Source organism: Gymnogyps californianus, chromosome 5 (assembly GCF_018139145.2).
Source record: "Gymnogyps californianus isolate 813 chromosome 5, ASM1813914v2, whole genome shotgun sequence".
Lineage (NCBI taxonomy): Eukaryota > Metazoa > Chordata > Aves > Accipitriformes > Cathartidae > Gymnogyps > Gymnogyps californianus.
Genome location: NC_059475.1, coordinates 13,141,819 through 13,168,596, shown reverse-complemented (window position 1 = coordinate 13,168,596; position 26,778 = coordinate 13,141,819). Strand labels below are relative to the sequence as shown.

The following is a 26,778-nucleotide window of genomic DNA, read 5'->3' as shown; positions in this document are numbered from 1 at the left end:
CAACAATTAATAGTATAATATAAATTTACAACAAATTCCTAACTATCTGTTCATCTCAGTCATTAAGACCATAACTCCAGGCAACAGTGATCCCTCAATTCCCAAGGAAGATGAATCAGTCACTTATATGGGAATACTGCCTTGGCTTCAAACTCATTTTTCTGGGGGAAAATTTTAAAGGCAGAATAAAAATTCCAAACCAGGATGCAGATAGCTAAGAGACGAAGCACTTTTTCACAGTTCTAAGAAGCTGGTTTTCCACTTCCCCGCCTGCACTGCCTACAGGAATGTGCTGGCTACAGAAACACAACAGAAATGCAAACTTCCCATTGAGATACAGGATGGAGAGATTTTTTAAGTGCATTTTTAGCCACAGATTTGTGACAGGATTAGGAGAAAGTAATGAGCAAATGGATATGAATTGACTCATTCTCCCCTCCTTTTAACCAAAAGATAATTAATGGCTCTTCAAAATCAAAATGTGTGTATCTTTTGGAGAGCTACAGCTAGAAAAAGGCAGTATTCTACTCAATTCAACAGTGATGCTTATTAGGTCTGATTTTTATTAACCCAGTTATTATTACACCCACTACCTCAGAAACTTAGCCACAGATTAGGGCTTAGCATACTGAACACTATACAAACAAAAACCAAAATGTTAGTCTCACTTAAGTAGCTTCTCTTCAAACATTATGGCAACCTGAGTTTGCTATGATGTTTTCACATGGTTTCTTACACCGTCACTGCATCTCAGAAAGGTGCAATGGAAGAGGTAACTTGCTGGGACCGATTGTTACTACGAGAGGAAGAAAACTTTGTAGTAAGCTTCATAAGTCAACTAATGCTTCATTTTGCTGTAGTTTTGAAAAAGAATATACAATATGATTGGTAATGCTACATACCACTGCCACCAGCTGCCCTTCAGCTCACAGCAAAGGTTCCCTTGCAAGGCTCACTATGGCTGGGTCTATCCTTGCTCTGGTGACCGGCTCCCCCCTGAAGTCTGACTGAAGTTCTGGCAACAGTCATGCTGATGTCAGTCAGGCTACCCACAAAGTTCACACGGTACAAAATTGTTGTCAACTCCTTCTGATCGGCTGTCCTCAAGTGATGCCTCTTCTACTTTCAATGCCACAGACACAACAGAATCTCAAATCTTGCAAAGAAATACTTCATTCATTAAGCATCGCCTTTCCCTTCTTGAGTCTTTTCCCTCTTTCTCAAAATAGAGATTTGCTTTTGTTTAAAAATGTAAAACAAAAGGTATTCCCTCACAAAATACCCAGCTATGCTGAGGTACATGGCATTCTTTGAGAACACACACATTTCCATCCCTTGTTTTGCATTCTCCTACTCGCTATGCTTGATCAGTCATAAAGATGATCTGTTCCCTCTCTCTGCCACTGCTCCCACAGAGATCAGGAGAGTGGATATTTGCCATTAGTACATGAAAAATTTTGTCTTTCTGAGGTATATCCTGATTTCTTTTTATTCAACTTCTTCCTCTGCACCTAGCAGACACCAAGCTATAAAATAGGATTCACATGTTTCACTTGGCAGCTTTGTCTAGAATTTCCAACAATGCTTGAAAAAGCACTGACTTAATTTATAGCAGTAATCGCATAAATAATAATTAGATTTATTTCTCATTGTTTTAAAATAAATATATTTGCCTATGTGTGTTTCAGTCAAAGTCATCACCTTCGAGTTTGGAATGACACAATTGTGGCACTATAAACAACAGTGCACTAGTGAGCAGCTGAAGCATCACCATTTCCTACCTCAGAGATAGTACTGGAAATCTCAAGCCAGGGAGTTACTCAGTGTACTGCCAGTGCACAGGCTTGCTGCAGTCAAAGGAGATGGTCAGTCCCAGAACATAGTCTTGCACCAAGTAGGTTTGCCTTTACTCTCCTGGAAACCTATCTGGGCAAAGTTAGGATCCCCCAAACAAAAGCTTCTACCTGGTTTGGAGATAAAATGTTCCTGGTGAGAGTTTTACTACTCAGAGTCTGCTAATACAGATAGCTGAGGTGAGCAGTAATTCATACATATATACGTTATAGACACACACACAGAGCTATCAGCTAAACTGGACAAGAGCAGTGTGTAGCACCAGGATTCAACCTCGTGACCTTTTGATACAGAGCCCCGGGGTCTATCACCTCAGTTAAAAAAAACCTCCAATATCTGCCAATATTAGCAAAGCTGCATCCTGTTTGTAATTCCCTGCAGAGTTGGACTGAATGCTTGTAAGCAGATCTGATTCTATTCAGGAAAGGGCAATCATGTTATACTTCACAAAGCTCTGGAGCCCTCCTCATTTGCTTATTTATGTCATATTATCTAATTTATTCAACTAGTATTTCCCTTCTTTTACCTTCCCTGCATAAGAGGGGCAAATACGTATATTACAGATCCTGCTAGATTTCAAGATTGATACATTCGTGATAGAAAGAGATCTCTGTGTGTCTATAATTTTATCCTTTTTTTCCTCATTTGATGTATGAGTGTGATTTGGCATACAACATATTAATAGATAACCTACAGATAACAAACAGTTGCAGATTGCTTCATCTTGTAGCGTTCAATGAGGAATTTCAAAGGGAGATCATGTCAATTAATAGTTGAATATAAATAGAATGCTCCTGCCTTTTTTTTTTTTTTTTTTTTTTAAATAACTGCAACAGAACAAGTCTGACTGCTTACTCTACAGGTTCAGCTCTGGCCAATATACCTATCTGAATCTCTGTAACCCTTCCGCAAAAAAGCCAGCTTGATTCAAGAGTTGCCAAGCCTGCCCTGTAATAGTCAGAACACCAGTGCTTCTGCTTCGTTTCCCAAAACATCAATCTGACCTTTAGAGTTTCCTTGGTCACTGAAACAATGAATAAAACTTCTTAACAAATGGAAAAAGGTATTAATTCATCGCTGGTTCAGCCCCATACAGGAGGTACTGCAAATTACAGAGGAATGCAACTAGTCCTAGCTGGCTGGTTCACTTACAAAGAGCAGGAGGAATAATTTTCTTTTCTTATCCATATGCTTTCCTGACTAGGGCCAGCAGGGGATTTGCTGGGGGATTTGCTGATAAAACACAGCTTTGTCACATTTGTCAGACCTGAGACTGTCATGGAAACATAACTGATGTGACAACCATTAATGAGCCACTGTCACAAGGGCAATCTGTCCAAGCCGACAGATTTGCTGCTCCTGTTCAGCAGTGGGCAGCAGTGAAAGAGCCTAGCAGGCTCTCAACATCACCCCACCACCACAAGTGTCCTGGACTGTTTTGTTTTGGGAACACCATGTGTCCATGTTACCAAAAAAATATTTTATAGGATTCCCAGTCTACAATGATAGGTTGGTTGGTTGGTTGGCTTTTAAATCAGATTGTAAGCAAATGTTGAAATGATAAGTGTTATGCTGAGCCAGAAGTCTGGGGTTTGACTTTGCTCCTCTTCTGCCCACCTTATGGGAAGCCAACCACTCATCCAGAAGAATAATTGCCTTTTAACAAGGTTTTCTTTCCTCTTTCAAAGATAATCAGCTGGCTTTTTCTGCACTCTTCCTCCAACCTGTTCCTAGCATCTCCGTTTTCTACCCGGACTCAGGAGTAGCCGACTGTTCCCTCACTGCAAGCAACAGGTTTCTCCTTTTCTCAGGACAAATCATTTTTTAATAGTAAACATTTTAATACTTCCATAAGCCAGCATATCATTTGGCACCAATACAGGCAGCAGGAACTCATCCTTCTCAGAACCAGTGGCAGTTCACTTCGGAGCCTGTCCTGTCACTGTGTCCCCAGGGGGCACACATGATACCAGATCTCAGAAGACAGTAGGCCCGTGTGCATTGCTACTGTAGGCAAGGTCATACACCTCACCAGCAACACAACCGCCAAAGACATTACAAACCTGATACAACTCAGCAAGAGAGCTTCACCTAATGCAGCGTGGTTTTGCACATGGAAACTTTATTGAGGTGGAGAAAGAGGAATGTGGCCATTTATTCAGGATTTCAGGACATCACACAGCCTGACCAGAACAGCCATTGGCTGACCCCTGAAATCTCCAGATAAATGGCCACTTTGCAGTCAGTCTGCCCTATCCAGAACATGAACTGCATAGATTTTCCAGAGAAATCATGGGAACCTTTAGCATAACCCCGCTGACTTCATCTTCCTCTACCTGAGGATCTGGCCATACTTTTAGAACAGGTAGGTACACCCCCGTTATCAGAGCCATCAGTGCCACAGGCACAGGAACTGCGCTGGGATCTGCTGACAAGGTGCTGCAGCTGACCACCTCCGGCTGCCTCTTGGACACCCTGTTCTTCCAGGTGGTCATAAATCCCCAGGAAGCATTCTGTGCTATTGTAGTACACAGCACCGAGTCATGTTTACATTTGTTTTCTACTGTCCATGCATGTCAGCCAACAGTAAACAAAACGCAGCAGGGACCTTAGCTCTTGATGCGTCTCAGCAGAAAACTGGATAATGCCTCCATAGGAGAGGAAAGCAGATCTTAATGCAAATGCCAAATTTGACAGTATATTATACTATCCACTGAGTCTGGCACAGAAGAGACTACAACCTGCTAATGGGGTCCTCTGTACAACCAGCTTGTACAGCAGCCTCCTCATCACACACAAAGAGCTTCAGACATGTGGACATGAAGTGAGCGTTTCTAAATGCAATAAGGTTCAACCTCTGCCTTCACCCAACCTTTACATTAAACAAATCTCATTTCCAGGGAAACTTCTGTTGAAAAAGGAACCTGGGCTCAGCTGCTGGATACAAAGTGAAAAAGCCTCACTCTCATTGCTACCCTTTCCCCCGTCTCCATGGTCCCTAAAGCGAGGAAGAGGAGGGTGGAGGCAGCACATGGCGACAAGCAGGGTCTGTAAGGATCTCACCTCTGCATGTGTTTTGGGACCACCTCCTCTGTGCCTTGACAGCAGCTGTGGCCTGGCTCAAGAGAACAGTGTTCCTGCCCAGCTGATCACCCTCAAGGGCACAAGCTCTCTGCGCTGAAAAACACACGGTCTCCTCCCAGCCCACAGCAATTGAGGGGCAGTTTAGCCTTCTCGCCTCGTGCCACTCTTTGCTCTCACCTTTTGTGACTCCTGCCCCCCAGAGCATCCCAAGCAGAGGCAGAGGGAACAGTCCCATGAAAGCAGGTGATATTACAGCATCATGGCAGAGGCTTATTGCTGTAGGAGACAGAAGACCTAAATGGATCATCTTATGCAGCTCCAGAGACAGGAGTGGCTCTCCTCTGCCTCAGATCAGGGAGAGAGCTGTGCTTCATCTGCCCAGGCTGGGAGCAGGGTCTTGCTTACAGGTGGCACACAAGGGCAGTCCTTTCCACAGGAAAGGAAAGGGGTGGCCAGACAGCCGCCTGTGCGTGTCCCAGGGTGATACCACTCAACTTGCAACCTCCTGTCATGTGCTGCTGCTAATAAAAGAGCACTGAAAAACCAGCGTTTGCTCTTAGGTCTTCATACACTCCCAAAAGCCAATCTGCTGCCCCAAGCATGAGCGTAGCGGGGTCAGTACAATGGTGAAACCCAGTCTGATGCACAGCGGAGCAGCTCTAATCCAGAGCATCAGCTGATTACACAAAGCATATCCATTGTCCAAAAGTGGAGTTTTTTTCTACTCTTCCCTCTGAAACCAACTTGACTCTTCTCCAAAAACCAACACCAGAATGAACACCAATCACTCGAAATTATTTTTTAGGCAGGTTTCTGCAGACTGAGTTGCAATATGTCCCCTTCCCTGTGACAACATGCCAGGAAACCCCCAGCGAGCTCTCCCAGGAACTGCTAGGGGATGAACGCAACAGGCTGAGCTGTTCAGCTTCTCACCTCCCCCAGCACGGGTTTGAACATGTTGACAGCAAAGCGGTATGAAGATGGTTTTGTCCCCTACAAATCTTTTGGATAAACAGGATTGTGCTCTACGTGAGAGATTTTTCTTTGTAACATTAGTCAATACTTTCTTGGCTTGCCACTCTTGACAACTCAGTCATAAAACAGCTCTCTCTGGAATACGCCGTTCAAATTAATCAGCTGTCAGCTATTCTCCTTTTAAAACTAATAATAGAATGTCTGCATGGGCCTGTGAGAGACTGAAACATGGGAATGCAAATTGTGCAGCTGCAAATGTTTCCATACTGCTGCAGCTCTCAAATTGCTTTTTGCTCTCTACCAAGAAGGTATGAAATAGCATTGCAGGGAACAGGTTTTGTACTGTCAAAATCATCCAACTGTCCTCAGCATGTCCATAATGCGGTAAATGCTTAGTGATGCCTTTTAACTTTCAAGCATGCTTTAAAGACGGCAGGGATGTTCTGGTCATAAACCAACAGGCTCAGCTGGACCAGGAGCATGGATAATTTGATGGCTTGTATCCTTTGGATGCCAGCTGCACACAGGATGCCAAATTGTGCTCTTGCCATTGGCAGAAGTTTTAGCCTCTGATTCATCATCTTGTCATCAAACTGCAACAGGATGGGGAAAAAAAGGTACAAGGGGGGAGCACCGCCTCTGACAGGATGGGGACATGGGACTTCTTTGAACAGCCCATTGCGTACAGCAGTTTGGCTGCAAGTGGGCAGAGAGGATTAATGCTACGTGAGGCTTGAACTCAGAATAAGAGCTGGCACTGGAGGAAAGCCAAACATGCAACACTCCTCTGACTGCTTAGGGGACTCTGTTGTTGTCATCACGTGAAACTGAGGAACAACTATGAGGCTCTGTTCAAAAAGCACTTGGGGTGGAAGCACGTTTGCAAAGCCTGATGAAGGAACAAGAACAGCACCTGCCTCGTCCAGGTCTGCCTGAAGCTAATACCATCAGGGTACTTTGCCTCTACCAGCAGTAGGTTCATTTTCAGGCTCAAAAATATTTTAAAAAGCCTCTCAGACTTTTAAGAGAAAGAAGAAGTTTAAATCCCAGACCGGAAGCTTTAATTATAACAGATTTGTGTGAAAGTTGCCAGATCTCTCCCTGCTCTGTGATCAGGGCTGTGCCAAGAGTCTGCTTTGTGTCACACCAGCAACTGTGTTAAGTTCAGCAAAGTAACTGGGTCAAAGATGCAAAGGCAGAACAGAGATCACTGATTAGCACTAATGATAGCCTGCACTGCAGAGCAGAATGACAGTGCAATCATTTCAAGGTTCTTGCTGTAATTAAAGGTAGCCACACTCATATCAAGTGTGAACTACTCAGAACAAATCCTTTTGCATGTCACATTTTACACCTTAGAAAGTCACTCAGAGTCACCATGACCAGAAAACAGCCCATGAGAGGAAACAACTGTGAGAACTAGTTGTTCATACTGCTGGAATTGAAATTAACTTACAGAAAATAAGGAAAGATTTGAGCATCCTCATGAGCAGCTCTTCTAAATATGCAGCACTGTTGTTTTCAATCAATGAATTCAGTCTATTGTGACCATAAGCTTACAGATGGAGAATACTGATCTCATGTTCAAGAATTTAATGGTGCATCTGTCCACAACTGTAACACCAGGTGCTCTGAAGATCACCTGACCTTCAAGGAAAGCAGCAGAAACGGAGACAACTACAGTTTTTTTCCAGTGTCTCACAGACTTCCCCTAAGAAGAAAAATCGAAGAGACTGGAGTTATTTAGAGAAGGGAGTAAGAGCAGAAACAAGTACTGAATGATACAAAGTCAGTCCTAGGCTTCTAGATAGCCTCAGCTCATTCACAAACAAAGCAGTGTATTTCCAAGTAATAAGGACAAATATGTCAACATAACAATTAACCTGAAACTCACTGCAACAGACAACATATGCTGTCAACCTATGGATAGAGGGAGTACGAGCAGTTACACAAAAGATGATCTTATGCAAGATAAAAAGCAATTAAAACATTATAACTCAGAATATAAAAATTACTCATTAGATAGTCAAGGAGAGAGAACAAAAAGAGATTTCTACCATGTCCTTTCACTTTCCTTGTAAGTACAATGAGACAGGACACAACTAATCCTATCAAAAAAACACATTAATCTCTCTGGAAAACTCAGAGCCACTGACTATCCACAGACAGAACGTAGGCATACAGCCACTGGCAGAAACATGGGGGACGCATGGGACCAACGAGGAGACTTATGTCAGGACAACAACAGAAAGCAACTCTCTTCCAAGATACAGAAACGAATGCACTTAGGAAGTGACAACTAGAGGAGGCTGCAAACACTGGGCTAAGGACCTGCCCACAGGAGCTGTGTTGAGCACAGAGCTGCTACACCTGCAAAGATTGCTGCAAGAACTCCACGTGCATTACCAGGTATAGCAGCAGCCTTCTTGAATTGCTTACTCCCTTAATGGATGAAAAAAACAATGTGCCAATGCCTATGTGCTGCTGGTTACATTTATGCCCAACCACAGTAGGTCAGCTATAAGGTATCTTGTTATAAGTGTGGTTATAAATATATTATGATTTCTTGATTTTCTTTTTTTTTTTTATTTCCTACTGGGAAGGTATACTATGTATATAACATATGCAAACTTCATTTGGAACCATTCAGAATGCTAGGACATATGGAAATTATATTAAAGGACTATGGGAATGATGCCTTGTATCACTTTTCAAAGTAACATGTAAACACTACAACACAGACCATTATGGGAAATGCCACTCAGCCAGAAACACGGGGAGAGAACTCACCAGGCTTCCCATTGCATTGTGCCACACAACAGATAAACGCCAAAAAGCAACTGTTGCCTTTGGAAATCCCCATTTGCAACACCTTGCAGAGATCTCTCAGGAGTCTCAAGCTGACCATCTGTAAAATGTAAGCACTTCAAAGCAGTGGTTCTGATTTTGAAAATCATTATTTTTGTCTTCTCAGAAATTTCAGGGAGTAATAGCATTTTCTCACAAATGAGCCTTAAACTTGGGTAATCATCACAGTGTTCCTTCTTAAGGAGGGGGATGGTTCAAATTAACATGCCAGCTCCACAGATATTTCATTTCTAGTCAAGAATGGCACAAGGATTTCTTATTAAACTGCTCCCAACCATCAAACGGATGAAAAATTATTATTTTTTCCCATCACTTGACCAGGTTATTAATTGATATTCACTAAGAAGAGTATTTTATTTATAGAATCAAGCTGGTCAAATCTGGTAGGCAAGAGTAGGACACAAAGTGTTAGACTGTGCTGATCAGCCCTGAGTTCGCAGATGACAGCTGTCAGTTCTGTACGCCTGTTGTAGAAAGACTGCCTGCTCCAGGACAGCCTACTTCTCCCTCATGAGTGCTCTACTGGCAGATCACAGCGATAACAGTGTTTTGCCCCTAAAGTCTTCCTGGAAATCCTCCCCGAAGCACAGCCAATACTGCCCTTTAATCAAGGAACAATTTGCACACACAGACACACACGTGCACACACACACACGCTCATAAACAACGGCCATTTGTGAGGATAGGAGATGGGATAGAAGGATCTGATTTCTAGTCACTGCACTTTCCCCCTCTAGGACGATTTTAGGAGAAAGCGGAAATAAGCATCAACCATTATCTCCAGCGTGTGTTAGCAGCCACGCTGAAGCCAGTCAGCAGCGCCTGGCATTGTTTGGAGCAACACAAAAGACCTTCTGTTTGGAAAGTTCAAGAAAGAAAGCGGAGAGTCTGTGGCCTGGTCCTGCAGTCAAAAGACTGAAACACAGGCTGAGAAGTTCTCAGGCAGAGGCTGATCTGAAGCCCTTTGAAGTTGACGGGAAAACTCCCATGGACTCCAGCAAGCTTTGGATCATGCCTGAAACGCACAGAAGGGAGCAAAGCAGCATAAAAGTAGAAATGAGCATCTGCTAGAGGGGAGTTTAAACAGCGTAGGGGTGACCTAATCTTTTCATCATGGTTATTGGTACAGCCTATTTTTGTGATGTTCAAGGAAGTAGGATTATATCCATTTTCCAACTCTTTTCATTAGGGCATAGCAGTTGTACATTAATTGTTAGGTATTTTTCCACTTAAAATGCTATGCATGCTATCGTAATGTTGAGTGTTGAATACAGCATTTAGCAAACATCTCTGAGCAAAGGGGGAAAAAAAGACCCTTTCAAATTGCTGAGATTATTAGTTTTCTGCTTTCTTTCCCTGCTACCCTCTCCCAAAAAGGCTGGTTTAAAGCTATGAAAAACACAGTCCAGGACTGAAAATCTTATTAAGAACAATGCTGCCAGCATCATCTATTCATAAGCAGCAGTTTGAGACAGAGCCCAACCCAGAAGAAACTCTTTAGCAGCACATTCTCCAAACAATTGCTAAAGGATCCCAAATGCGTGGAGGTTTCAAATCCTTTGCTTAATTACAGTGCAATTAGTTTTCTCATTAAAGATGAATATAGGAGTATCCAAGAAGAAAGAAATGTCTTCTGAATTCTGTAACAGTTCCATAATTATTTTCTTGCATATAGGAGTAGTTGTTGCAGTGGTTTAAAAGTTTGGTGCTGTCTAGGTCCTAAATGACATTTTCTGGCAATTAATTTGTTAGAAACTTTTTTTTTTTTTTAAAAACACTTCTTGCAGCCTTTGCACAAAATTCAACAAAGAGCCAAAGTATCTTTTTTTTTCAAAAATGCAGGATGTTTCCTCTTTCCCTGGCTAATAGAATCCAACTGTTGCCGCATGACATCATTCCCCAGAGCTAGGGAATCCAAGCTTGCTCAGACGCTCGGCTGGGAGTAAACACCACAGGAAAAAAAAGCCCACCAAACTTTAAAATGGGAGGAAATAACATTAAAAAGGCAAATTTTGTTACCTGAAATGTAGAGCATTTCCCTTTCCACTCCATTCTCAGATTTGTATTTCCCAGACAAAACTCTGTCTTATTATCTGAGGCAATCAGAAAACCAGTCGTTTAGCGTCTAATACCTGCTGTGCTTCCCACAACTCCTTCATATGACCTTTCGCAGCACTGATTCCAGCTAAAATGATTGCAGAGAACACAGACTGGCCAGGCCAGTTGTCATGGAGATCTCTCTCTTTCTCTTCTCATACGCGCGCGCACGCATACACACACACACACACACAGAGATTTAAACAGTTCTGGGAGGCATCCACAAAACAGCATGCCTTTTCATCAGCTAAGTTTTTGAAGCATTCCACCCCTCCTCCAAGCCCTCCCTAGAGTCAGCCCAGGAAGCTGAGCTTTGGTCATGAATCGATTGTTGAAATTAGAGATATTGCTTTTTTAAAAAAAGAAAACCACTACAGAACTTGTACTTTTCCCCCCCAGGAAGGAAAACAGAGGTGTTTGCTTGCCAAAGATTGAACTAAAAGTAAATCCATTGCATTCAAACCTGCGGGCTATTTGTCTTCGCCCGACTTGTTATTAATTTGATATCTGAAAGCACGAAGGCTTTGTTGAAATACAATCATGCAGATTACAAGAAATGCTGCTGGCATGGCCTGACTGCTTACCTTGCTGTTCTCCTAGTACTCAGCCAGTGACTTAATTAGCACAGGTATTCATCGTGGTCATGCAGGACTTCCTGTATCCTTTCATGTTTCTGTATTTAAGAAGAAAAATGTGCAGGTCAGGAACGTGCAACTCAAACAAACAAACAGAAAAAATCCCCCAGCTAAACAAGAAAAAAACAGATACATTTGGAAGTTTTCTCATACTGACTATAAGTTTACGTGCCTCTTGCCCAAAACTCACTATCTCCCAGTTGAAGGAGAAACCCATTTCAATGACATTTGCGAATACAAGAACTGATTAATTTACCATATTCGCTGGCACCATGGTTGCAAAACAAAACTTATTCCAAACATAAATAAAGACATACAACATTTTTTCCTTGACAAAAAAATTCTAAATTAATCCCCAGCAACGTCATATAGGAAAGCCTGGACTGATAAATCAAGAGAACAGAAAATACTTTAAAAAAAAAGAAAGAAAAAGAACATTTAGTAAGGAAATTCAGTAAAAAGTATTTGGACTTAGAAAAACAGCACTGTACTCAAAGTTTTTACACTTCGAGAAACAGCTTGGAGACTTACTCTTTAGAGGATTTAACCGGAGTCAGTCATTCAAAATTTTAAAACTTTATAAAAGATACTAAAGGGACTGCATGACTCTGCTTTCTGCAATGAGTAGTATAAGCAACAGTCCCTCTAGTGGGCATAAAATTGCAAAGCTGACTGTGCCATACTAAGCAGGAAATCAATTTCTTTTTTCTCTATCAACCACTTCATTATGCTGTTATGGTATTCCGCCCCTGCACTAAAAACTTAAACTAAAACTAGCATATGCAACCCTTTATATGTTATTTAGGGAGCTGAACACAAGAAAATGTGTATGTACATTACATAACCAACACACCTATGTTTATACATGAGGAGATATAAAAGAGTTTCAACATATTACTCTTCTGGTTGTGTTTGTAACATGATAGCAAAGGTTAAAAAAAACCCTAGACAGTGAGATGTCTTATGGGAACACCTGTCTGTCCATATAGCTATTATAAGATATAAACTACATTGGAGCATATTATTGACTGTACTTCTGAAAACTCTACATTTTGTGAGTGACAGAGCTCCCAGCAGATTATACACTTAAACCACCTCTCTTTCTATCAAAAAGACTACCCAAAGGTGTATATGAGGCGTATTTTACACTGTTACCAAAAACTGCATGCAGACTATTCACAGGTACGTGAATATAAAAAGACAGCTACTTCAGCTGCCAAGAATCCAGAAGATGCTGAAATGACATCACATGAAACAGCTTTTCTAGACATGAAAGTGCCACATGCTAAGCTTGCAAGTTCATGCTAAGTTCCCTTAAGAATGCACCAGTGATGCCCAGCAGAACCATAGGAGCCAAACATAAAAAATGACATGTTTTTGTCTTGAAAAGTTCCCTTTAGTGTATGACTGAGTTAAACTCATCGCATGCTGCAAGTGGGCAGTTTCAGCAGTGTAACTGGGGAAAGAGGGAGACGGGTAGCTCCTCCCAAGAAAGGTATGTTTTACCTTACATCACCACAAAAGGAGTGCTCGAAGACATGGAAGTAATAAAAAACCCACAACCTAGGAATTGATCAATGGACAGGTGAAATGGCTGATCAGTCTCAGATCTTCTATAGACCCCATTAATGTAGCATGGGAGCGTGTACCAACCATCTGCATCACGTCCCACTCCAGAGTTTATCACAAGGCTCTGTAGCACTTCATTAGGTGACCACATCTGCACATATGGCAAGGATCTCAGGGGAGCATGCAAGCTAGCATTTATAAACAATTGAAAAAGCTCACTGCATTACATATACACTCAGTTACAGTTTAAAGTTCCAAACAAATGAAATGAAGTCGTTAAAACATATTACGCATGCACAAATGCATAGGTACAAAGCACAGTAGTAAAACTATGGCCCAAGCTTTGGTCTTGGGCAGTTGACTACCACCGAAGACCCCAGACAAGCACATTTCTCTATTCTAAGCCTCATGGATACACTCCTAATCAATTCCTTGCCAAAAGGTGAAATATTTTGCTCAGGCTGGCCCCAGTGAAACAACAACCATTCCCACCTTTTACTTTTTTCTCACTGGGCTTTTCTATGAGCACATCAACACCTCAGAACAAAATTTAGGATTAGGACAGAGTTTGGGATCATAAACAGAGGACATGATGAACAGCTGACATTACGTTAATTACAGTGTCATGGCTACACTGCAATCAAAAAGCATTAGAATATGTATCCTCATCCCCTGCGGGAGACAGACAATCCATTACTCACACACGGCTGATGTTTAGTTTCCTATTTCCAATATACCTCCCATTTCTGACCGGTCAAACATGCTCCTTCCTATGCTCTGCGGTCACAAGCGCAGGAGACAGAAGCCACGTGACGCACACAGGAGTGGACATGCACTGAAAAAGATGAGTGTGCAGTGAGAAAGCCCTCACCGGGGCACACCTGGCATCTCTGCCCTTGAGACTGGAAAGGGAAATATGAGCCGCTTTCTCCATAAGCTGCGTGGTCTGAGATTCTTTACTGAATGCTTTCCAAATCAAGCGGCCATCATCAGCAACAGGAAAGGAAACAGAAATCAGATTTACTCCTAAAGACTCATGAAATTTTATCACTTTCAGTAGGTGAAAACACATCATCAACTTTGGGATTTAAAAAGACAAAACCAGAGATGAGCTACAGACTAAGCTGCCCGCAACAACAGCACAAATCTCTGGTAGGTGCAAAAGGAGATTAATCACTGCACCAACTTCAGTAACATTTTCCTTTGCTTTTTTTAAATAAAATGAAGTTCCACATAAAAATACTCTTGTAAAATGATTTATGATTTTTCCCCCTCCTCAAACAACTTTCTGCCCTTCAGAAGGGCTTCTGCCCCTTTCCCATAGAAGATGACCATCTTATTTCTCTTCCTCTTGTGTCATCTCTACACCACAGTTACTGACCATCTTTCCAGTGACCTCAACAGATATGTATCTGTTTGAACTTCGATAAATTTAAGACTTAACAGCAAAAAGTGAAGCTTGAGTACTCTGGACCCTTGAGCGTCCCAGTACGTTTTTAACCCAATACCATGGAAAGGCAAGTGCCTGCAGCTCCTGCTGACCTCACTGGGAGAGGCAGAGAACTAGGCAGCAGCACTTCCTCATCACCAGGCAGTGACTTGCAGAGGTATGAAAATAAGGGAAAAGGCCCCAACCAGCTCATAATATGAAGCGTGCATGCACTACAAAAACTGTGCTGGTTGTGCTTTATTTAGAGGCCCAGCACTCAATATTTTTCCATACAGCATTCTGTGACTACCAGGTGGGACAAGACAATGACATCCAGGACAGCAGCCACCATACTCTTTGAAGCAGTCCCACAACACCATTGAGTTCTTTGAATTAACAGTCCACAGCACTGGCCTTTATTGTTAACACTCCAACACAACAGCATAAGAGCACAACAATAAAGCAAGTGGCACAAGATAACACCTCTGACCCCAAAAGCATCATTCTACTGAAGTGAATAAAACTTCCACTGACTTCAGTGGCATATTACCTTCAATTTTGCCTCACTGCATCATGTTTTGCTAAGATTGTGGTATCATAGTAAGTAGTACAAAAGTATATCATAGCCCTGCAAACAATAGCAAAGGAGTTGACCCAACATATGAGCCCCCCGGTTGCAATGGAACTGCACAGGTGTAGGTCTAAGATCAGTCAGCTACAAACTTGTTTTCTTCCCCCATTTCAGCATCAGATCCATTACCCTTAGCATTTCCACAACTCTCTCTTCCAGCAGGAGAATTAAAAATTTCCATGACCTCTTTAATAGCCCAGCGAGGATCATGTTTGAAGCACTGTACTGATTTCACTAACCCAGAAAAAAAAAGTGTGTGTGTGTACATATATATATATACAGACACATACTATATGTATATAGGAAATGACTAATCATAGCTGTGCACTCTTTGAGATGCTGCCAATCCCTTTACGGCCCTACATCCCATTTCAGTTTGATCTCATTCTGCAAATGAAAGCCTGCCATACTTGGGTCTGACCCTGATGTCTCAACTGGGTGCAAGACAGCAATTTGCAAAAGTTGCTAAGTGATTCAGTGAAACTAAGAGGATATCTGTACCTGGGGGGTCATGACAAGAAGCTGACACACATTCAACTCCTGTGCAAACACTCATTCAGAAATAAAGTGGCTTAACTTTGTTGCTATTATTGGTTTAGGCCCTTGTCCTGGTTTCGGCTAGGACAGAGTTAATTTTCTTCCTAGTAGCTGGTATAGTGCTGTGTTTTGGATTTAGTAGGAAAAGAATGTTGATAACACACCGATGTTTTTAGTTGTTGCTAAGTAGTGTTTATACTAAGTCAAGGATTTTTCAGCTTCTCGTGCCCAGCCAGCAAGAAGGCTGGAGGGGCACAAGAAGCTGGGAGGGGACACCATCAGGACAGCTGACCCAAACTGGCCAAAGAGCTATTCCATACCATATGACATCATGCCCAGTATATAAACTGGGGGAGTTAACTGGGAGGGGGGATCGCGGCTCGGGAACTAACTGGGCATCGGTCAACGAGTGGTGAGCAATTGCATTGTGCACCACTTACTTTGTATAGTTTAATTCTTTTAGTATTGCTATTGTCATATTATTATTATTATCATTATCATTGTTTTTCATTCCTTTCTGTCCTATTAAACTGTCTTTATCTCAACTCACGAGTTTTTTTTCCTGATTCTCGCCCCCATCCCAGGGGTGGGGGGCAGTGAGCAAGCGGCTGCGTGGTGCTTAGCTGTCGGCTGGGGTTAAACCACGACAGCCCTGATTCAGCAAAGCACTTAAACATTGACTTCAAAAGAACTTAAAAATATGCCAAACGTGCTACAATATTTTACCAAAGTGGTGCTTTAGTAATGTTGTATATTTCAGAAAAGAGGCATGGAAACAGTTTTTATTTGGCAATTAAAGCTTTAAGACATTGTTTGGTGATATAACTGGCACACGCTCCCCATGCTAAACCTACTAATGAGGCTGAAAATCTGCTGAGCAATAAGCTGCATAATTCCTTAATAAAACAACTTCAAACCTGAACAGTGTGGAATTAACTCATGTAAATGCCTGGTCTGAGAATTATCCATACCTATGGTCTGATTCTGACAGGAGACACATATTACAGCTCACCCTGCTAGGAAAGCGGTGCAAAGCCAAACAAGCCATACAAACTGGCTCTGGGCCCAGGCAGCCAATTCAGCCAGCCCTCAACATCCTAGTTCTGCAAAGTGTGTCAGGTGGCACCAGGCCAAGGCACAAGCCAAGCCATAGGGAAAACTAAAAGGTGGGAACCTCATGTAAATAAGTCCTTCTTCTCCTTAACTCTCCAGAGCCTGCCCTGTCTGCAACCCATCTGCACTCCAGTCAACACCCTTCCTGTGCATGGCTGTGCTGTATCCCAGGCATGCCTGAAAAGGAAAGACAGGAAGCTGTAGGACCAAAACTGATGGAGGGGGGAAGCTCCCGAGGGGGGACTATTTGTGCTGTCTTGACAAAACAAGAAAATTTTGCCCTTTATAGGTGTTAGTCTCTTCCTATACCTTTTTTTACTGCATATATCCCCATCAAGCATGGATTTATGTCCCAAGAAAAGAGGCAAATGAGACAAGCAGGCTTCCTCTGGGAACTAGCCATATCAGGAGAGATGTCAATGAGTTGCTTAAAATTCCACAGGAATTCTGATTTGACCCTACATGAATGCAAGATACCTCAATTTGTCTTAGTTCACTACTGTTTCTTTTAAGTAAAAGCCAAAGGACAAGTTTCTGTTGCCCTCGTTCACAGTACACATCCTGCAACACAAGATGCTACAGCTGGGACTAGAAGGCAATTTAAAAAAAAGATCCCCTCACACCTGGAATTGCAATGCAAGCAGAACTCACAAGAAGATAACTCTGGGAGGACTAAATCTTGTGTGCATCTGAGCAAGTGCTCTGAAGTGTTCACTTAATGGGAACAGAGGGGCAGAATCCCTCTCAGAGCACATAAATGATAGGAATACAGATCCTTTAAGTCAAATCCCCACCTGAAGAGGCACTTTTCAAGTTGTTGTCAAGGTAGACCCTTCCTGTACTTGCATTCAGGCAGTGGGACAAAGAAGAAGATGCTGTTGGGAACGTCGCCATTGTTACATTGGCTGTACAGAGCTAATAAAGGGAAGAGGATCTCTTAGCAAAGCAACAGACACACGGACAGGTATATTCAATAATGCAGTGCTGGTTTCTGAAGCAGAATATGGGTGGCAGCTGGATTTTTTGCATTTTTACCCCACTGCAAAAGAGCTCTTAATTTAAACTGAAAATGGAAAATAAGAGGGCCTAAGGCTGAGCATCCAGTACTGTATCACCTTGTTTACATGAGAAAAATCACAACCAATAGTGCTGTGCACTCTTCGAACTTCTAAATAAATAGATAGATAAATAAATAATGACAACATGTTTTGTGATTCCTTTTGATCGTCAACTATGAAAGTTCACAGGAAGTTTATGCAACCCCCTCTGACTGGATAGATCTTATCTTCCAAAGACTTTTAGCCAAGAGACTCCAAGAAGAAAGTGTCAGCCTGATGTTCCCTTGGACAAAAAGCAATGACTTATCTGTGTGCTAATTTCTGCAGTTGGCTTCCTTTATTTTAGTCATGACTTGAACCTCCAAGTTGGCCTGGAGACCCTGTGAGCTGCTGGTAACATGCTGGGGGGATGCCTGTGAGCCCTGCTTAGCATCTCTGGGCAGGAAGTGTATGGCAAGCACCAGCCCAGCACCACTGCCATCACCTACACCCCACTGAAATGAAAGCCAGCAACAGCATGTGTTTTCTTAGGCATATAACAAATTTGTCTTTCATATTGTCATAATCATCACAGCAGGCAGATTTTTCAAGCCACAGACAATAAAGCTATTTTCTTCTCTATTTTGGATAGAGTAGATAAACAAAATATTGCTTTGAATATGCACAGCTCCTTTCATTCTTTCATTCATGGCCCTCAGTGTCCTTTACAAAGCTGAGTAAATGTCACTCCTGTGTGGCTGCTTGGAAAAGAGGAGTTAAGTGGCTTTGTGCGTGAGGCTGCACAGTGGCCCCTCAGAAACAGTGTGTGACTGACCAGGTTCTGAGCACCAGGCTCTGCTGCCTCCCCTGAGATCATAGTTACGACCTGGAAGGCAGCTGGGATCAGCTGAACTCCAAGGGATATCAGAACTTTTTTCTTCCTGGAAAACAATTTGGGCATGGGAAACAGCTGAAATTAAGCTTTCCTTCTAGCTGGTTTCCAGTGCCACAGAGGAAATGAAAGTCAGTGACAGTGGAGTGACTAGGATGAGCTTGTGCACAACAAAAGAAATCCAAAACCAGAGCACGCAGACAGTTCAAAAACATTTTCTGAACTCTGTGTTAGTTTCTCAGTACCTCAGTGCTTCCTGGGTTTAGCAATGGAGTGTGGTACAGAGATGCCCAAATGAGCCACAACCATCATAACTCCAGAACTGGAAGCAGCACAGCCCCAACAGCACAAGGCAGTGCTTGAACTAGTGCAGCCGTATTTTTTCGGGAAGGGAGTCATGCCTCCATACAGCGCCCCACTGCGCTGTAGGGCCGTGCAGACCTCCTGGAGTCAGCTCCAGGGCTCTCTGTGCCGAGCTCCATTGTGCGGCACGGACATCCCCTGAGCAACATACTGCAGACCACAGAGGAAGCCAGTCCCAGCACTGGGATTCAGCTCCCAGCACCCGAACTCCAGATGAATGCCTTAAAAGCAAGGTCATTCCTCCTCCTTCAATTCTGCGCGCTCTTCCAAACAGAGCTGGGGGAAGCCTCTGAAAACAGCCCCACATCCCAGGAAGGACTCTCCCGACACCCCCTCTTAGGCTGCTAGGGAACCACACACCTACTTGTCTCCTCTTCACCACTAACAGTAGAGGCTACTGTTTAAGAAGAGGAAAAAAAAAAAAAGTACACATTCTGCTCTACTCTCATCAAAACAGATGGCTCAGAGATAAGATTTTGCCTCTTGCCATGAAAAAGCATAATTTCTTCTTTTAGTTAAAGTATTTCCCATTTTAGAGACAAAAGAAAAGCAAGAATCGACTTTTTTTTTACATCAAACTGAAAAGAGGGGAACTTGGGAAAGTACCAGCTCTTTTCTTCCAAGTCTGGGAAAACTATACAGCTTATACGGGCCAGGACACTGTTATAGATATTTTTCCTTTAAAACACTGGATAAGGTCCACGTAGTCACATGATGTTCCCCATTGCTATGTACATTGCTTTAAGGGGATGGACAACTCACTCCCTGGAACTGCTGCTGCTTGCTGTTCATGCTATGAAAATGGTGAAATCTCACAACACAGGCTGAGTGTTAGCCATTTAGTGTGCAAAGCCCACACACCAGAAAGTTTGCAAAAGACCTTGCTGCCAGTGAAGAAGTGCTAGCAAAAGCTCTGCTAAAAGTCTTGATTTCTAGCTAACCCCTAACTTGGCCTGCAACAACATGAGCACTGACCGGTGCACCAACATCTCCATCTAAACGCCACAGTAGGACCAGACTTCTAAAGGCAGTGGCCATTCCCAATTAATCACGCAGAGTTATGCCAAGATTTAAACATGTAACTTATAGCTGTTACCCTGGTAGTTGGGTGCATGTATGTTCACTGCAAACACAAGTTAGTGCCTACAATACTGGAAGCAGCTTATGGAAAGTCTGAACCGTAAGATTCAAATCATTAGGAGCATGCATCACAACTTGCTTTGGGGAAAATTCCCCATTCAAGAACAGACATGCTGATTATGACTCCAGTTTTCTGATTTCCTGACGTGTGAAAGTCCTATCAGTAAACATGAGAGCTCTGTGCTTCCTGAAAGCATAAAGCAACACTCTCAGTTTGCCAGAAAGAGCTGAAAGGGCTTTTTTTTTTTTTTTGTACATATGCATAGGGTTGAAACCTTCTACTCTGCTTCCTGTGCAGTGTGGAAGGACCTAACAAGGAGTCAGAATAATCAAATGTTGTTCTTGATTTTGACACCATCCAGTGATATGACCTTGGACAGCTTTCTTCCCCTAGTAACACAACACCTGTTTGGCTTTCTGAAGCACTGAGAAATCAGAAGCAAACAGTATTGAAACGATGCAGTAAGTTGCAATCTCACCATAAACTTCAAACAATAAGTATCTTTGATCACATTATACAATTCTGTACATTAATCAGCCTCCAAGGCCGTTTCCAGTTTCTTAACCTGCTTCACATCTATGTATTTTTGATACTCCCTCCAGCCTGAAAAAGGCCAAACATGAACAGGGTTTCTTCATCATCCCTACTACTGAAATAATAAACTTTCCTCACAATTTACACAGTCCCAGAGTACAACAAATGCAAATGCAGTCCTGAGACAGTGAAAGATTTAGAGCCTGATTTTTCCTGCTTGTGTATGATGAAGTCAGAACGTTGCACAATTTTTCTTAGACAGATTTTGTATCTGGTCACACTCTAAAATATTAGATACTTGCACTGCAAGATAAAAAAAAAAAAAACCAAACAAAACCTACGTTGTGGGCCATTTTTTAAATCCCCTCCATCCAGCTGCATTCACAATAAGCTGTACTGCACCTGTCTTGCAAGAACCTCCACAATGGTTAAAAATTCCATACAAAGTCTCGTGTTTTATCACTAGTTTCACCTCTGGTTTACAAGGGTGTGACCTGGAGGAAATCTTAGCAATTCTAATACCTCACCTCCTCTAGAGTGGCTCCCAAGTGTAATTCACATGGCTTGCGAACCAACTGTAAAATAAAACAGGAGCCTGCAACCCCAGTTCCTAGACATCTCAGACGTTTATGGAAAGCCAGCAGACCAGCACAATATAAAAGAAGACATCTGTAAAAAACAGTGCCATTTTACATCCATTTGGAATGGCACTTCGATACTTTAGGAAATACAACCCTCCCCTGCAATTCAGCATGAGCCACAGGTAACTGAAACAGCTTTCTGTCTTGGTTTCCTTATCTCTAAAGAGTTGATAATAACTGAATCTATTAGAAATACTGTTAGAATAAATTTATTAAACTTCACAAGTTGGCCACAGACTGCTGGAAGGAAAGCATTACTGTATTAAGAAAGAGGCTGACTATACCTCTTTTAATTATACCTCTTTTAATTATACCTCTTTTAATTTAACCAGATTCCCACTACTAAGCCCATTTAGGAGGCTATATTAATATAATCCTCATAAACATTTTCACTATACAATTTTAAAATCACAAGGTAGGGAACAGAAAAGGAGTGTCATGCTTTGTCATGCACACACAGAGAATGAGAGTCAACTGCTTGAACGCTGTCTCCTGGATGAAAGAGCAAGCCCATTAACAGATGAAGGTGATAAAAACCCCCATATGCAGCACAGAGCACCTCTAAAAGCCAAAACAACAACAGGCATTTGAGGTGGAGAGTGGAGCAGACCGCTATGACTCATAGGCTATAAGTCTAGTCAGTGAAAAATCTGGCAGAAGTGTGCTATTTGACTATGTCTGTACATTCCCAAGAGATTTATAGCTGCTTATTAAATCATCTGTTCCTATTAAAACCAAAGAAATTGTGCATGTTTCACTGGATTTTACATCTCCTAGAAAGACCCATTAACCATTAATACAGAGTTTTTTCTAGTGGGTGAGCCATTCAAAAGATTTTAAGACATCATTTGTGACAGGAAGTAAAATCTACACAAGGGACAGGCTGCAGGGGGATCTGAAACCTGCTGCATCAGGATGGGTCTCCCTCATTGGCATCTTGGGTCTGCCCAGCTAATCTTCAAAACCAGATGGGTCTTTCGAGTGACAAATAGTTTCTGCAGGGGAAAGGAAAGGAAACAAGTACTTTCTACCGAGGAGAGTTCTGTTGAGGAAATAGTCATGTCATCAAGCAAATGACCACTGTGGCTTAAGACAGGGTTTGTGGAGCAGGTTCATGGAGTGTGGTGTCACACAGGCACATGCTGGTGCCAGAGGACCTGTCAAACTGTGAGGAGCAGGCAGTGGTATTGGCCAATTAACTTCCTTCACACAAAAGTTGCTAAGCTCAGGAGCTGGAGGAAAAACACCACTAGCCCTGCAGTTTCATCTCAAAATCCAAGGGAAGAGGAAAAGGAGCTGTGCACAGCCCTGCTCCACACATGAACACAGCTGCTTGAGCGCTGGTTAGTTCGCGGATAGCCATCTCTCAATGGTAATGTACAAAGATGCTATTAAATAGAAGCCATTTGCTGAGGCATACATGGGCTGAATGTCCTGAATTCCCAGAAGGTAGGAAAGTTTTACACATTTTAAATTAACCCCTTAAAAAGAAACAAAAATCCAGGCACATTTGCCAAACATCTGATAATGCAGAAATACTGCATCCATGGCTACTTCAGTGCTGACGCTGGAATAGAGACATACTTTAAAAACACAGAAAATGCCCTCCTGGGTCAGACCAGCAGTGCATCTAGCTCAATATTCTGCCTTCAGAGGCAGTGAAAGGCAATGCTAGTCAGGGCAAGCCCAGGAACCTAGCTGCTTTCTGGCCATTTTTCTTTGTCCATCTGAGACTGCAGGCTGTGCATGAGCAGAGCTGAAAAGCAGCAAGATTTGCAAAATTTTGCTAACAGTGCATTTGTTACTCTTGCTGTACCAATGAAATCCTATTAAGTCTGTAAAGCGAAACATGACAGAAAGCCATGTCTGAACTGCCGTACTTAGCTGAAAAGTCAGCAGCTTGGGAGTTTGAGAGCACAATAAGAAAATCAAGACCCACACCAGCTCATGCACGCAGAATGCCCAAAGCCTGCAAGCGAGGGAGCTGAGCACCACCATGCCCACGGGTGCAGCTGTGGCAGATTTGCCAGCACACACTGGATGGGGGGACAAGAAGGGATGGGTTGTTCAGCACATTTTTCTTTCATGTTTTTGAATTGCTGCCTTGTAAAAGTCAATTTGCTAAAAAACATGACAAGATAATGGTAGGTCCTGCTGAATCTGCACAGCTACACTATGCCAAACTGATTTCTGCAGTAAATCACGTGCACTCTCAAAACACAAAGGCAGGGCTGTACAGCTCTGCAAACTCATTTATAGTGTACATTTATTTTTGCCAAAAATGACAAAATGTCTGTCAGGTCTTGTTTTTTCTCTTTCTTATCTCTGTATTGAACTGTCTTCACTTTAGCATGCTGAATCAATAGAGAAGGAACAAACATGCATGGTGAATCTGATCTCCCAGCAATTTGTATGAAAACCTGAGTCAGCATAGCTATACTCAATAGGTTGCAGTCAGTCTCCTACCCTACAGCTGTACAAACCCCAACCATCACCAGCTTCCTACCCTTCACAGTAACTAACTTACTGGGATATCAATTGGTTATCGACATGTTGAGGCTGATTTAGTGCTTTTCCTCTTAAAAAAAGACTATAAAACAACATTGTGAGGGGAAAAAAAAAAAAAAAAGGAAATATCCATACCCAGCATAGTAATACCACATCTCAGCCCATTCAGGGTGAGACATCATGACTAAGTGTGCTGGTTTTGGTTAATTTTCTTCACAGTAGCTACTATGGGGCTATGGTTTGGATTTGTGCTGGAAACAGTGTTGATAATACAGGGCTGTTTCAGTTATTGCTGAGCAGTGCTTACCCAGAGTCAAGGCCCTTTCTGCTTCTCACCTCACCCCACCAGCGAGCAGGCTGGGGGTGCACAAGAAGTTGGGAGGGGACACAGCTGGGACAGCTGACCCCAACTGACCAAAGGGATATTCCAGACCATGGGATGTCATGCTCAGCATATAAAGCTGGGGGAAGAAGAAGGAAGGGGGGGACATTCGGAGTGATGGCGTTTGTCTTCCCAAGTAACCGTTACGCCTGATGGAGCCCTGCTTTCTTGGAGATGGCTGAACATCTGCCTGCCAACAGGAAGTAGTGAACGAATTCCTTGTTCTGCTTTGCTTGTGGGCGCGGCTTTTGCTTTACCTATGAAACTGTCTCTATCTCAGCCCACGAGTTTTCTCACTTTTACCCTTCCGATTCTCTCCCCATCCCACTGAGGGAGAGTAAGCAAGCGGCTGTGTGGGGCTTAGTTGCTGGTTGGGGTTAAACCACAACACTAAGACATATGATCCCTGCAGCAGACTGCCTAGCAGGCTTTGGACTAGGCACATGTTACAAGTCTCAGATGGTGGCATGGAAAATCAAGAGTGTTATTCAGTCCTGAATAATCATCTTCCTATCTTTTGATTTGGCTCTCCTTCCTTAACAGGAGGCAGCTACACTAGTTAACATAAAATTTTCCTGCTCTGTGTCAGCTTTGTCCCCTGTGCCATGCACACAGCAACACCGTAACTCACAATTGGTGAACTTAGAGCAAACGTGAATCTGGGTCAACTCACTCCAGATCAACACCACTGTATCAGTGGATGTCACCCACCCACCCAAACACCTCCCCAGTGATCCAGCCATGTAATAAGTTTTTTCTTCGCATTGCAAAAGAGAGAGTTTAGCACTGCTAGGGAGAAGGAGTGATCACTGTTTCACAAGCACAGGAAGCACACAAATACTGCTGTCCACTCTCACCAGAGGAAACACCGTATGAGAACAGTTGTGAAAACTACAGCAGCCTTCCAGACAAGCATGAAACCTGAGTCAGCCCTTAGGCAAGCTGCTGAAGTCAATGCTTAGCTTTCAAGCACATGCTCAAGTATTTGGCTGAGCTGGGACCATTTTCAAGTGTGGGATGCAGAATCCCACTCAATGGTTGCTCCAATGACAGACTACAAAAGTATTCTTGATATATAATAATGCAGTAATTTATGGGGGTGCCTTCTCCCTTAACCAGAACCTCAGACTCATCTGTTCTTCACAAGCAATTGTTTCTTAAGGAGTGTTGCTGTGCCCCTCAGCTGCAAACACTGAGAGAACAGCTGCCAGCCGAAATAGGAAATGGTTTACACTGACTGAAACTATTTCTGAAACCCCACCAATTCTGCTCCACAAGGGAGGGAAAAAAGAAAAAAACCCACACACCAGTAACAACAAGAAAACCCAAGAGAATTTGATAGTCTTTATTCTGCTTCTTTGCTGAGAAGTAAGGATCTTTGTTTTCTCTTTCAGACTATCCTGTTATTCACACAGCGAATTACAGACCTAACCAATTCTATAAATGGTTGTTCCCTGAACTCATGGTTTAAGTTTAGGTCAAAGGAAGATCATTCACATGTGAAGCATGACTCTTCTCTGGCAAAGTAAAGCCATTCTGATTCCCAACAATGTTATATTTAGCTTATTTTAACTGTCCTGATCTGCTGCTCCTTTTCCTCAATATCATTGAGTGGTCGATGTCAGAAGAAAAAGATTCTGCAATCCTCAGTTAGAAAGAAAGGTCACCTGGAGGCAAGCTCGGAGCCGGGAGCCAGGCACTGCTATCTCTGTTCTCACCCAGCTTGTGCTGCCCACCCGCAAGTGCACATCACATCAGTGCAGGTGCAGCCTGTTGCCTGCTGGTGAGAGCACGGGCAGAACAAGACCTTCCAAACCCTAAGTTTCAATTTTAACATGGTACCATCGACCTACCCAAAGTTACATCAAAATCTCAATGCTTCAGTGCAGGATTATAATACTTGTTTGCCTCATTCATGGGTTATCATAAAGATGCAGTTATTAATAAACCAGATTGTTACCATTTGTAGGTGACTAATGCTCTTCTGATGCCCATAAAGCTGTGACTACTACCTGCAGACTGTGACCAGTGATGAAACAACTAATGCCCTGTAAAAGTTTTTTAAAACAAAACAAACACATATTTGGCAATACAAGGTTAACCTTGTAACCCTAAGGTAAAGCAAGGGAAACCATGCTAGCTCTCTACCAAGGTACAGCACCTGCCAAATAGAGGCTGCTTCGTTAAGTGGGTAGTATCTAGTTTTGAAGTCACAGTTCATGCCTACAATTAGCCAAGGTTTTAGATGCCCAAGCACCTGTTTGCACCTGCTAATCAGGTGCTGAAATGACTGATAAGAAACTCTATCCACAGACACTTGAAGGCAAAAGATTGTTCCTGTCATTAATGTGTCCACAAAAACGCAAACACCATACAAGCTGCTGGGCTCCAAAGCTAACCCAGAGCATACAGCCATTTAAATATAGACAGCACCCTGGTAATCTGCCCAGTTTTAAAGCTGTAACGATGCAGTCAAATAACATGCTGT

At 42.6% G+C, this 26,778-nt stretch overlaps 1 protein-coding gene across 2 annotated transcripts in view; it reads right to left on the bottom strand.

The window, feature by feature from the left end:
• Nucleotides 1-26,778, bottom strand: part of DENND2B (DENN domain containing 2B) — a 185,549-nt gene that overhangs the window by 133,243 nt on the left and 25,528 nt on the right. For both annotated transcript variants that reach the window (XM_050897094.1, XM_050897095.1), the window contains exon 2: nucleotides 11,463-11,551. The gene's annotated coding sequence lies outside the window, so the exon portion shown is untranslated. The remainder of the gene's footprint in view (nucleotides 1-11,462; nucleotides 11,552-26,778) is intronic.